General features: G+C 41.1%; 1 protein-coding gene and 1 non-coding gene across 6 annotated transcripts in view; one reads left to right on the top strand and one right to left on the bottom strand.

The window, feature by feature from the left end:
* Nucleotides 1–13,365, top strand: part of CADM2 (cell adhesion molecule 2) — a 1,033,208-nt gene that overhangs the window by 598,752 nt on the left and 421,091 nt on the right. The gene's annotated exons all lie outside the window — the stretch shown is intronic.
* Nucleotides 12,314–12,416, bottom strand: LOC140905683 (U6 spliceosomal RNA). The gene has a single exon (XR_012156923.1). It is a non-coding gene; the product is annotated as a U6 spliceosomal RNA (small nuclear RNA).

Below are 13,365 nucleotides of genomic sequence, written 5' to 3' on the forward strand. Positions count from 1 at the left end.
CTGATAATCATATTGACGAGAGTTCTTTCTCACCTTGGAGCAAGATCCTGAATGAGTATCTAGTCAAAACAAATGACAAGATGATCATACTGAGACCCACTATGTCTCTTCTAAGGGAAAGTTATTAGTGATCTGTACTGGACCTTCCAGGCACTTATACAGAAGGAAACTTTTCCAAGTACTGGAAGTATCTCAGATTTGTTTTCAGGGAACAGCATCCCCAATATCATGTATTGCCTCTTGTGTTTCTGCTGTAATTAAAGAGAAAATTTAACTTGAAATTTCCAAGTCATTATATAATGAGTGTTTTTATTGCCTTCAGCTCAAAAACAGACATACACAAATAGCAATTGGTTTTCCACTTACTGTCTCCAAGCTTCAGCTATTAGTCATCATATGGCAGTTTTACTGAGGACTCTCCTGTTACTCATACCAGTAACTTGACAAAGTAAATACAAACAAAAAATAAGGGGGGGGGGAACCACATCCAGACTACAAAGTGAACTTAAATCCAGATAGAATTATCAGGCAAACTTTTGCGTGGTAGTTTAATTTCAACTGTTTAGTTTCATCCATTTTGATCCCCTACATATACATTCTTTCAAATCCCCTTCTCCCATGATGAAGTGAAGTCTGGATATAATGGATAAAAATGTAAGAGCACAGACAAGTCTATTATACTCAGCATTCACTTCAGGTGCCATTGTAACTAGTATTCCTAAGGGTTCGCTTACATGAAAGGCATGAATGCCTTGGGCTGACATGTTGGCTATAAAGGAATACAAAGAACTGTCAGCAATTATATGTAGAAGGTGAAATTTGATGGAGGTTGCTGGAAAAGGAAGATATACTATATATATGATTATTTTTGACTGTTAAAAGAAATGGTTTGATGCTAAGTCATGTCTGTGATACTAAAGAATCCTGTTCCTCACTATCATAAGTTGAAGGCAATTATGTTGTTGGTGGCATGGAGGTGTGGTTCATTTGTTTCCTTAACTTTTAAAAAACATGTATCATCTTACTTTAGATGCATTGCATAGTGCTACTATAATTAGATGATACAGGCTTATTATGGCTCTCTATGTCTGAATATTACAGTATCTTGATAGTTTCAAATAGCTTTGCATTGCGTACTGTTCACTGCAAACCATCAGGGAATACTTCAGTGTATATTGTGAAGAGATTATGGTGTTCACTGTGTTGAATGACTGCCCTTGATCTGGCAGTATTGTGCTGACCAGTCCCTCATATCTTTTCATGCTTCATACTAATTAATTTCTCTAATGGAAAATAGTTAAAAACAACTTTAAAGGACATTTTATTGAAAATAAAGCATTAGAAAGTACTTTTGGCTTGTCAATTTATTTCCAAGATCTAGCCTCTAGCAAATCTTTATGGCTGGGTTAGAAAGCCCACAAATGGGTTTATAGTAGAAATGCTGACAAGCCTTAAATGACAGCAGCGCATAGACTGCTGCTATAACACAGTATTACTCCTGGGGGAATTCTGCACCACTGCAGCACAGCAGAAAAATGCCCCCATCTGCAGATTCTCTTTACTTCCTTGCAGAAAGTGGTTTCTGTGGGGAGGCAAAGAAAAGCTGCACTGGTGCTAACTCACCCCTCCCTGGCAGCTCAGGGGCATCTGTTTGGGTAGCCGGGGAGAGGTAAATTACTAGGGGGAGGGGAGTCTGGGGATGTCGTAGCTGCCCAGGGATATTTCCAGCTGGGTTGGGAGGGAGGAGGAGAACAGAAATGGAATTCCTCCTCCCCACACAGAGTAGGGGCTGGGTCAGATCAATTCCCAGAAACTTCCCCTAATTGCAGGAAGCTCTGCTCCACAACGGGGGGAGGAGGAGGGTGGAAGGGAAATGCTGGAGGGGCAGTGGGGTGAAGGGGGTCTGCATGCATGAGGGTTGGGTGCAGGACAGGAAGAGAAGCTCCCCTTCCCCTGCACCCAGAACCCCTCCCTAATGCATCAGGAGCCTCCTTCACCTGGACCCCTACCCCACTGAGCCCCAACCAGCTGCACCCTGATGTCCCCCTACCAAGCCCCACTCCCCCAGCCTCCCCCTCCCCACTACTCAGAGCCCTAACCACCTTCACCTGGACTCCCCTGCAGAGTCCCATTCCACCTGCATTCAGAATCCTTCACTTGAGCCCCTGTGCATCTAGATCCCTCCCTGCACCCAGAGCCGCCCACCGAGCTGCCTGCCTGAACACAGCAACTGAACCTCTGTGCTCTGCTGCTTGTCTTATATAGGACCGTTCTGGTCCCGGATTGGCTGCTCATCTGCAGCCACTCTCGACTGTCTGGGCTTGTCTACACTACAAAATTAAGTTGACTTTATCTAATTCAACCTCGAGCCCCCGAATTAACGAAATTGATTGTGCATGGCCACATGCTCATTGTCTTGATGGAGTGTTTTGGGAGGTTTGTGCAATGCCTCATGAGACCAAAACATTGTCACAGGGGAGAATGGAAACATTGCATAGGCATCCTGTGATGCACTGTGCTCCTTCCCTCATATCAACGGCAAACAACCCAGTGGTTTTTGCTCCTTAAAAACACTGCACGTACGCTGTAACCCCAGAAGCATGGAGCCTGCTCAGTTGTGCACTCTTGCTGTGAGCATCTCAAACAGCTTATGTCTTCTTCTGCAGTGTTTCCAGAGCCAAAGTAGGGGCCGCTGCACAGAACATAGCGATGTCCTGCAAGCAATCCTGCAGCAAGTCATTGAAAAAAACAATTCATAGTAGCTGCTGGTAGTCACAGAGCAGCTGCCCTCTGTTGAGTCTGGTCCCATGAAACAAGCACTGACTGGTGAGACAGCATCGTTTTTCAGGTATGGGATGACAAGCGATGTCTGCAGAAGTTTCAAATCCAGAAGGCCACCTTCCAGGAACTTTGTGCAGAACTTTCCCTGGCCTGTAGTTCAGCAACACAAAAATGAGAGCTGCTCTGACAGTGGAGAAGAAAGTGGCGATCACTGTTTGGAAGCTGGCAATGCCAGATGGTTACTGGTCAGTGGGGAATCAATTTGGAGTACGTAAATCAACTGTGGGAGCTGCTGTGCGCCAAGCGTGCAGGGCCACTAATCGACTTGTGCTACGAAGGGTAGTGAGTCTAGGAAATATGTAGGACATGGTGAATGGTTTTGCTGCGATGGGGATCCCTAATTGCAGTGGGGTGATACATGGCACGCATATCCACACCTTGGCACCAGAGTACCTTGCTAAAGAGTACATAAACCGAAAGAGATACTTTTCAATGGTGTTGCAAGCGCTGGTGGATCATGGGGCATTTAACCGACATAAACATAGGATGGTCAGGAATGGTTAATGATGCATGCATCTTTAGGAACTTGGGTCTGTTAAAAAAGCTGTAATCCGGGACTTTCTTTCCAGATCACAAAATTAACATTGATGATGTTGAGATGCCTATCCTGGGGGACCCAACTCTTGCTCCCATGGCTCATGAAGCCATACACTGGCTGTCTGGACAGCAGTAAGGATGGTTTAACTATAGGCTCAGCAAGTGCAGAACGGTGGTTGAATGTACTTTTAGTCATTTGAAAGGGTGCTGGAGAAGTCTACTAACAAGGTTGGACCTCAGTGAGGAGAACATCCTCATGGTTATAACTGCCTACTGTGTGCTCCATAATATCTGTGAAAAAAGGGGGGAAATTTTCCACAGGGGAGGGCAGTTGAGACAGATTACGTGGCAGCCATTTTTGAGCAGCCAGACACCAGGGCAATAAGAAGAGCACAGGAAGGGGCGCTGCGTGTCTGCAAGGCTATTGAAAAGCCATTTCAATAATGCGACAAAGTAGTGTCAGCTGTTTGTCTGCATTGTGCTTTCCAAAACCTTCACCTGGCTTGTATCACTGTCCCTGTAAAGCCAACCCCTCGCCCAAGCCCACTGCTTCTACTCAATAAAGAACATCTATTTTTCAAATTTGTTTACTTTATTTAACAGCCATAAGTAAAGAGGGAGAACAGAAAGAAAAGGTAACCTTGGGGAAAAGGGGTTGTAAAGTTGGAATTGGAGAAACATTTTCAGCTGTGTAACATAACACCACATTCCAGACCATCAAAGGTCTGTGAATAGGCTCCTTCTGTTCCTAATACCCTCCCCCACCCACACCCCGAGTTAAGTGAAAGGGATAATGGACTTTTCATCCACGCCTCATGGAACACTTTGGGGAGGGTGAATCTGTGTCAGGTGATGCTGGCTGGCTGCCCACCACGAGGGACTCTACCCTCCTGCTTCTTTTCCTGCAGTTCAACAAGACACCTCAACATCTCTGCTTGGTCCCTCATAATCCAAAGCATCTCATCCTGTGCCACATGCTCTTGCTTTTTGAAAGCTGTCCTGCTCTCCATGTCCATCTCTAACTTCTCAGAGAGTGAAATCCTACATGCTCTCAGCTCTGTGTCAGCTGTCACGGAGGTGTTTATTATCTCGGTGAACGTGTCCTCCCGTGTTCTCTTTCTCCTCCTTCTAATCACCAAAAGTTTGCTTTTAGGTGTTGATGACATACTGAAGGACACATTTCCAGCTGTCAGCTGGGGGAAAAAATAAAGGAGACATTGTACACGAATAAAATGTTTCCATAGCAAGGCCGTTTTCATAGAAAAACCAAAACCTTATTACACTAGGTGCAAGTCATAACATAACCAGAATCCGTAACTATTCATTATGCCGTTTTGCTGCTCTAGGCATGGTGAGTATGCCCCCACCCAGGTCACGCGTGACCGCACTTTTAATGAAGTTTATGCCAGGCTCATGTCAGGAGCACAAGTAGCTAGTTGAATAATGGTCATTCCCCATAGCACCACAGGCAGCTGCTTATGATTGGGGCGAGGGGGAATGTTTTCACTCCCAAATTGTGAAATCTCTCATGTAGTGCCCCAGTCCCCTATCAAACACTTTAAACTACTTGCCGAACCCATGCCAAGCACAGTAAAGGCACGTTAGCAGCCACGTGGTTTGGCAGTCTGGAATGTGCGGGGGCAGGGTGGATCTACATGCCCTTTTTTCTGTGTAAGAGCACTTTTAATGAGAATTTCCCCAAGGCGACCCTATGTGATATCAATCTCCTGAGGGAAATGGAGGTGGAAAGGAAGGAGATGCTGCAAGCGTCTGGGTATATACTCAGTCCATATGCTGCATACCACAATGATGCCAGCAGAATTAATTCAGGGGTTGTGTGGGAAAGTGTCCTACCATGGTGGAAGAAATAAGACTGCCCTGCCCAGAAACCTTCTGCAAAGGATTGCAGAGTACCTCCATGAAAGTTTCCTAAAGATATCCATGGATGATTCCCAGGCTATCCCAGGCCACATAAACAGTCTTTTCTGGGGGGCCACCCTCTGCATAGCTGGAGTGGTCTCTTGTAAGCAGAGAACCACAGCACCTCACTTTTTCTTCACAGTAAACATGTAATATCACCAAATGTACGTGCCCGCTGAAGTTTAACTGGACTTTCATTGTAATTGTATACTCACTAAAGGTGCCTTCCCTGACATCACTGTCAGCCACCATGATGTCCTGCAACCTACAGGGCTCCAGGGTTAAAAATATTTCCCTGCCCTGGGCGAGAATGGATACACCGCTCGCCTGTCTCCCATTCTCCTCCTCTTTCTCATCCATCATATCCTCCTCCTTGTTGTCCCTAGACTCTCACACCTGTGAGGTGTTCATGTTTCTTGTGGGGGTGCTGGTAGGGTCACCCCCGAGAATTGCATGCAGCTCATTGTAGAACCGGCATGTGTTGGGTTCAGCACCAGAATGACTGTTCACCTCCCTTGCCTTTTGGGACGCTTGGCAAAGTTCTTTTATTTTTACACAGCACTGCTGTGTGTCCCTTGTGTAGCCCTGCTCCCCCATTCCATGAGCGATCTTTGCATAGATGTCAGCATTTCTTCTGCTGGATCTGAGCTCTGCCTGCACAGACTCTTCTCCCCACACAGCAATGAGATCCAGGCGGGAGCGTGTTTGGGGTGTATAGTCTCCATGATCAGCTGTGCTCAAGCTGGCATGCTCCCATTGCTGATCAAACAGGAAATGGGAAATCAAAAGTTCCCAGGGCTTTAGCAGGGGACGGGCTGTTTCCTGTGTACCTGGCTGTAGTGCAGTAGAGTTGAGAATGATCTCCAAAGCTGTCACAGATGAGCTTTGTGGGACACCCCCTGGAGGCCAAATAAGTTGAATTATACAACGCTGTGTCTACCATAATGCACTACCTCGCAGTCAGCCCATGAAAATCAAACTAAGCGCTACACCTCTCACGGAGGTGGATTACAGAAGTTGACATCAAAGGTGACTTCAGATAAAGGACCCAATAGTGTAGACACACAAATTAACAGGTTGACTTAAGGCGGGTTCCTTTGACGTAGCTCTGTAATGTAGGCCTCTGGAGGACTTCTCTCTGCTCTATTCGGGGTCAGGGTTATGCAGGGCCACAAGGCCTCCAGACCTAGTCCACCCTGCAACACAGATATTTTAAATATTACATGTGCTAAATGTACTTAATCTTGTTTTTAATTTATGTGTGTTAATCACTGGTTTTATAGGTACCACTCACTTGATTGAGTATTTTTTCAGTTAAATAGCTAGGAAACAAGAAGATATCTGAAATGGATATCTCATACATGTCCATTTTATATGTGGTAATTAAACCTAAATACATAATTTAATTAAAAATAAGTATTAATATAAAATAAATTACTTATTACACTTAACTCTTCTTTTGAGGTACTTCCTTTATAATGTTACATATTTAAGAAAAGCCCTAATTTATAACTGAGTTTCCAGGCCTAACCCAAAGGGAAGGAATGACAGATTTCACAGGTGGATTGTGGTAAATGGGCAATTTCATGTTTTCAGTAGAAAAGAATATAAGTATCCCCAGATACAAGTCAGTTACAGACATTCAGGGTGTGCAAAGTTCTGCATACACATATAATAATGACAAATACAAATGTAAGAATATAAAAACACTTCCAATTGCTGTCTTAAAAGGAAGAACATGCTAGCATAGCAATTAGAAGCAGAAACAACTATTTAGAGAAGTCTGGCTGCATAAAAGTATGTGGTACTCAAGGGTCAATTGTATCATTCCATTAATTGTAGAATGAATGTAATTCAAACAATTGCTCCAAATGAGATATATATTTTTATTTTATTTTGTGATTCATAATGTAGGGATGCATCAGACTATTCTTAACCCTCAAACTACCCTACTGCAAATCCTCTTCACTACATTACTCTTTCCCAGCACTGTTTTTGCTGTGGTCTTTGGTGTAATAGTTTGGTATTTTTTGAGAAAGCAGTTTGGTGAAGGTAGTGCTGTAAGGCTGACATCTGTAGGATGACAGAGTTAATTTATTGTGGGCAACCTGTGTGTGCCTGTGGGGGGAAGAATAGGAGGCAAATATTGCATTTTGTATTCTTTATGCCTCTAAGTCCTGACCTTCTCTTTTTCCTATTGTCTTTGCTGTTGCCCTGACCCTCAGGATCCCTTCTACATTTCCCTTTACATGCTCCTCCTCCATTTTCCACTTCTTGCACTCCACCATACAGTGTGTACATGTGAATAGACGCGTGTGTACACACACACAAGTTTCTCCCACCTGCCCCCTTACTCCCTTCTAATATTCATCTGTGTCTCACAGTGCCCCTCTCTGCCCCCTGATTGGTCAGACAGAGGTCACTCTCTTATTTGAGGACATCTTGGCTTAACTTCCTTTGAGGACAATGGGAGGCAGGGGCTATCTTGACTAAGAGCAGGCTTAACTTCCTCATACATAGGCTGGAGGGAACTGATGTCCATCTTAACTAAAGGGAAATCTGTGCCTTCAGTCACTCTAAGAACAATGGGATAATGGGCACCAGTCTGAAAGAGGGCAGTTCCTTGTGATTTTTTTTCTGATGGTGAAGATTTTATGTGCTGGCTTCCTTTAAACCTTCACTTCTGAAGAATAACTAAAATATTACTATTAATACTAAAAGCTTATTTTTAAAAAGCTACCTCTTGCAGCAGATCCACTCAGGATTTAGCTCTTGACCGATTTCCATGTCCATACATAATATCGTCTTAAAATATATTAACTGACAAAATTTTAAAAAGGCGGCTGTTGTAGACAAATGTGAATACACCAATTTCATACACTTATAAACCAGCAACCCACTGTAAATTCAAAGGCATAAAAACTATAAATGTAAATTCTCATTGAAAAGTTACCTGTAGAGAAAAATGCATACCCCATTTTAAGCTTGTTTTGAGAAGTAACCTTTACAATGGAGATGCAGCTAGTGGCTTGTTATAGATTTCTTCAATGAGACCAAAGGAGTTAAACCCTTGATTCATTAAAATGGGATGTGCCAATAATTAGTAGATATGTATGATAAGCCAGGGTGATAGTAGTTTTTAAATTGGTTACATCAAAGCAAAGATATAGCAGAACGCATATCAAAACTAAGAACTAGAGATATTTTTTGAAAGCCTTTTCATCCTTGTGTGAGTGTTGTTTGGTAATTTTGCACCCACTTTTTACTCTTGTACCTTTTATAATTTATCATGGTCTTTTCTGAATGAATCAAAGGTGAAAAATAGCCAGCGGATATTTAGTGCTTTCAGGTGTAATTGGAAAAGTCATTCACTTCATGATGTGCCTCAAAGGTGTTTTACAAGTGCAAGCTACATTTTTGAGGTTTATTTTAAGACCGACTTCTCCTTAGTTTGGTCTGTTTCTATACATTCAGTACCTTCTGTGCATTATCGTTAAAAGATATGCATTTTATTCTAGCATGACATCTTTTGCTCTTTATAATAGAATGGGTTAACAAAAAATAAAAACACTTTTGCAGATCTTTCATAAGTATGTTTTATTAATTCTACAAGTGTGGTTGAATAAAACAGTGAATTTTAATAAATTATGTAACACATAAATACAAATACTGCCAAAGTTACCCAGCTAGTCTGGTTGCCTCACATATTGCTGCAAGGTAAGTAAGAGACTTGCATTCTTATTGGGCTCATTATTTTGCTCAACTAGTAGCAAGAAAATGGATATTCTTTGTAGGAGGGGGGTCTCACCTTCCAGTTTGGATGGTCATGATCCCTCAGGAGTAAAGAACTCCCAGAGAGTGTGCTACTGGCTTCAACTTCAGAGTCATCTGCTTGCGTGCCCTTTTGACCTATTTGAGTGTGTGGGGAAGTGGTCACAGATGCAAATTGCAGAAGAGGATGATAGGAATATGATAGAGTTACTGTGAAGCTAGAGAGGACAATAAACTCTATTTAAAAAAAATAAAAAACAAAAAACTGGAGGCAAAACAAAAGTGAATATAAGGGAGGCCAACTAAGAAAATTGTTTCAGACAATAATGAAGTGATGTGCCTTTAAATATCAGTTTAATTGGCCTGAGACAAATTTTCTGGAATATTTCCCACAAGCATTAATGGTCATTAAAAGTTTAAATCAATGTCACAGTTAGACTAGACCAGAAGGAGTACAAAGAATTCCTATGGGGGAAAAATGCACTGTACTCGAATATTGAATAGGTAAAGTGAGGGATAATGTATTTGAGTGGAATTTAACCATATTGTTATGTATATTATTTCCATAGAACTCTGACTTTGCTTACATGTAACAAATATGAAGTTACATCATGCAGACTGTAGTCTCTACATAATAAAATGTCTGCATTTTATCAGAATATAATTTTACATAATAAAATGAAGCTTCATCTGAAGAATGCAAACACTAGTATAATGACTTAAAAGATGCTCCAGATATTCTATTTCCAATTCATTATTGATATTTTCTTATCCAACATAATCTGAGCTACATATATGCATGTACACTATCACTGTATTTGAAAACCAATCTAGTCCTGGCCAGTATTGAATCCATGTGATGCTTTTTTTGTGGCCACTGTGAAATGAGTTATTAATCTCTGTCCAGTTCCTTGTAGAGAGGCATTCACATCCCAGCACCAACACTGGCTCATTTTGTATTAACTAGTACCTTTGTTTGGAGCCTTAGCAGAGAGGGTAAGGATGGAATAACCATGGTGAGAATAAATCTTCTCTCCTTTGTAGATGGTCCTTTGGGTCACATTTGAAGCATGTTGCTGGAGAAGCCTGTTACACCACTGCCTTTGCTGTACCCCTTAAGTGAACATAAGACTTTGGTCTCCACAGTTATCAAACTGACATTATCACAAGCATCAAAATAAAGTAGAACAAAACATATCTAACCTAAAGACAAGCTCCTTTAAATTCAACCTGTTTATAGCTGCTACATGAACCATTAACTGCTGTGGATGTAGTACCTCAAAAAGTGATTGTGATACAAATATTCAGTTTATTTCCCATATGAAAAGCTTTACTTAGGCGTGAAATTAGTTTAGGAGTTTATAAATATATTAATCTTAAGTAAGCTTTTGGAGCAGCTAGTCCTGGAATTCACAAGAGAAGAGGCAATTCTTGATTTAATCTTAAATGAAACAAAGGATCGGGTCTGAACTGCTTGGTAATAGCAACCATAATGTAATTAAATTTAAACATCCTTCTGGGGGGGGAGGAAATATCAGAGAAACCCACCACAGTAGCATTTAACTTCAAAAAGAGGAACTACCCAAAAATTTAGGAAGTTATTTAAATGGAGATTGAAAGGAATAGCCTCAAGTGAAATGCCTGCAAGCAGCATGGAAACTACTTAAAAACACCATAATAGTGGCTCAAACTAAATATGTATCCCAAATAAAAATAGAGGGCCCCTCCCAAAAAGCCATTATAGCTAGCTGCAGAGTAAAAGGTAGTTAAAGGCAAAAAGATGTCCTTTAAAAATTGGAGTCAGATCCTACTGAGGAAAATAGTTTATGCTCCTTTCTCTGGCAAATCAAATGTGAAAGTATAATTAGAAAGTATAAAAAAGAAGTTGAAGAGCAACTACCAAAAGACAAAAAAAAACTAAATATGTACATCAGAAGTGGGAAGCCTGCTAAACTATAAGTGGGGCCACTGGACAATCATGATGCTAAAATAGCACTCAAGGAAGACAAGTTTGTTGCGGAGAAGCTAAATTAATGCTAATATAATGTAATAAGTCACCAGGACAAGATGATATTCACCCATGATGTCTGAAGGAATTTGGATATGAAATTGCAAATCTAACTGTGGTATAAAGAAAAGGAGTACTTGTGGCACCTTAGATGCTCAAATAAATTGGTTAGTCTCTAAGGTGCCACAAGTACTCCTTTTCTTTTTGCGAATACAGACTAACACGGCTGTTACTCTGATAACTGTGGTATGTAACCTATCACTTAAATCAGCCTCTATATGAGATAAACTGGAGGATAGCTAATGTAATCTTTAAAAAAGGCTCTAGAGACAATCATGGCAATTATAGACCACTAAGCCAAACTTCAGTACTGGACAAACTGGATGAAACTGTAGTAAAGAACATAATTACCAGATGTATAGATGAACACTATATGTTGGGGAGGAGTCAGTATGGCTTTTGTAAAGGGAAATCATGTCTCACCAATCTACTAGAATTCTTCTGCAGGAGTCAACAAACATATGAACAAGGGTGATCCAGTGGATATAGTATACTTGGACTTTCAGAGAGTCTTTGACAAGATCCCACATCTAAGGCTATTATGCAAAGTAAGCAGTCATGGGATAAGAAGGAAGGTCCTCTCATGGATTAGTCACTGATTAAAAGATAGGAAACAAAGGGTAGAATAAAGGATCAGTTTTTTGCACTGGAAAGAAGTAAATTGGATCTATACTGGCACTCATGCTGTACAACATATTCATAGATCTGGACAGGGGGTGAACAGTGAGGTGACAAGGTTTCGAGATAATTTAGGGGATAGTTAAATCCAAAGCTGACTCTGAAGAGTTACAAAGGATCTCGCAATACTGTGTGAGTACACAACAAAATGGCAGATGAAATTCAGTGTTGATAAGCCCAAAGTAACGCACACTGGAAAAATCGTATCAACTATACATACAAAGTTATGGGTACCTCAAAAGGTGATTGTGATACAAATATTCAGTTTATTACCCATATGAAAAGCTTTACTTAGGCATGAAATTAGTTTAGTAGTTTATAAATACATTAATCTCAAGTAAGCTGTTACCACTCAAGAAAGAGATCTTAGTCACTGCAGATAGCGCTCTGAAAATCTCTCTTCGGTATACAGTGGTAGTTAAAAATGCAAACAATCATAGAATATCATAGAATATCCACTTTGGAAGGGACCTCAGGAGGTCATCTAATCCAACCCAAAAAAATATGGAATGCTTCACGAATTTGCTTGTCATCCTTGCGTAGGGTCCACACTAATCTTCTCTGTATCATTCCAATTTTAGTGTATGTGCTGCCGAAGCCTAATGTGTTAGAACCATTAGGAAAGGGACAGATAATCAGACAGAAAATATCATAATGCCTCTATATAAATCCATGGTATGCCTATGCCTTGAATATTGCAATCAATTCTGATTGCCACATCTCAAAAAAAGATGCATTAAAACTGGAAAAAATATACAGAAGGTAGTGATTGGGGTATAGAACAGCTTTCATGGGAGGAGAGGTTAAAAAGATTGGGACTGTTCAGCTTAGAAAAGAGATGACTAAGGGGGATATGATAGCGGCCTATACAATTATAAATGGAGCGGAGAAAGTGAACAGGGAAGTGTTCTTTACCCATACACATAACATAAAACCCAGTGGTCACCCTGAAATTGATAGGCAGACAGTTTAAAACAAATATAAGGATGTACTACTTCACGCAATGTAGTCAGTCTTGGAACTTCTTCCCGGGGGATGCTTTGAAGGCAAAAAGAATAACTGGATTCTAAAAAGAATTAGGTTTCAGAGTAGCAGCCGTGTTAGTCTGTATTCGCAAAAAGAAAAGGAGTACTTGTGGCACCTTAGAGACTAACACATTTATTTGAGCATAAGCTTTCGTGAGCTACAGCTAGGTAATTTCATGGAGGATAGGTCCAGTGATTATTAAGGGCACAAACCCATGCTCTTGGTGTCCCTAAAATCTGACTGTCAGAAAGTGGGACTGGATGACGGGGAATAGATCACTCGATAATTGCCCTCTTCTGTTGTTTCCCTCTGAATCATCTGGCACTGGTCATCGTCAGAAGACAGGATACTGGGCTAGACAGACCATTGTCCATACTGGGTCGGACCATTCTTATGTTATTAAGTAAAAAAGTCTCAATCCTGTCACTGTCTGCATGCAAGCGCATTCCTATATCCACATGCAGTCAATTGAAGGATCATGGCTGAAATTAAGATTTGCACACTGTGCTATATGTATATAGTAC

This window comes from Lepidochelys kempii, chromosome 1 (assembly GCF_965140265.1).
Source record: "Lepidochelys kempii isolate rLepKem1 chromosome 1, rLepKem1.hap2, whole genome shotgun sequence".
Classification (NCBI taxonomy): domain Eukaryota; kingdom Metazoa; phylum Chordata; order Testudines; family Cheloniidae; genus Lepidochelys; species Lepidochelys kempii.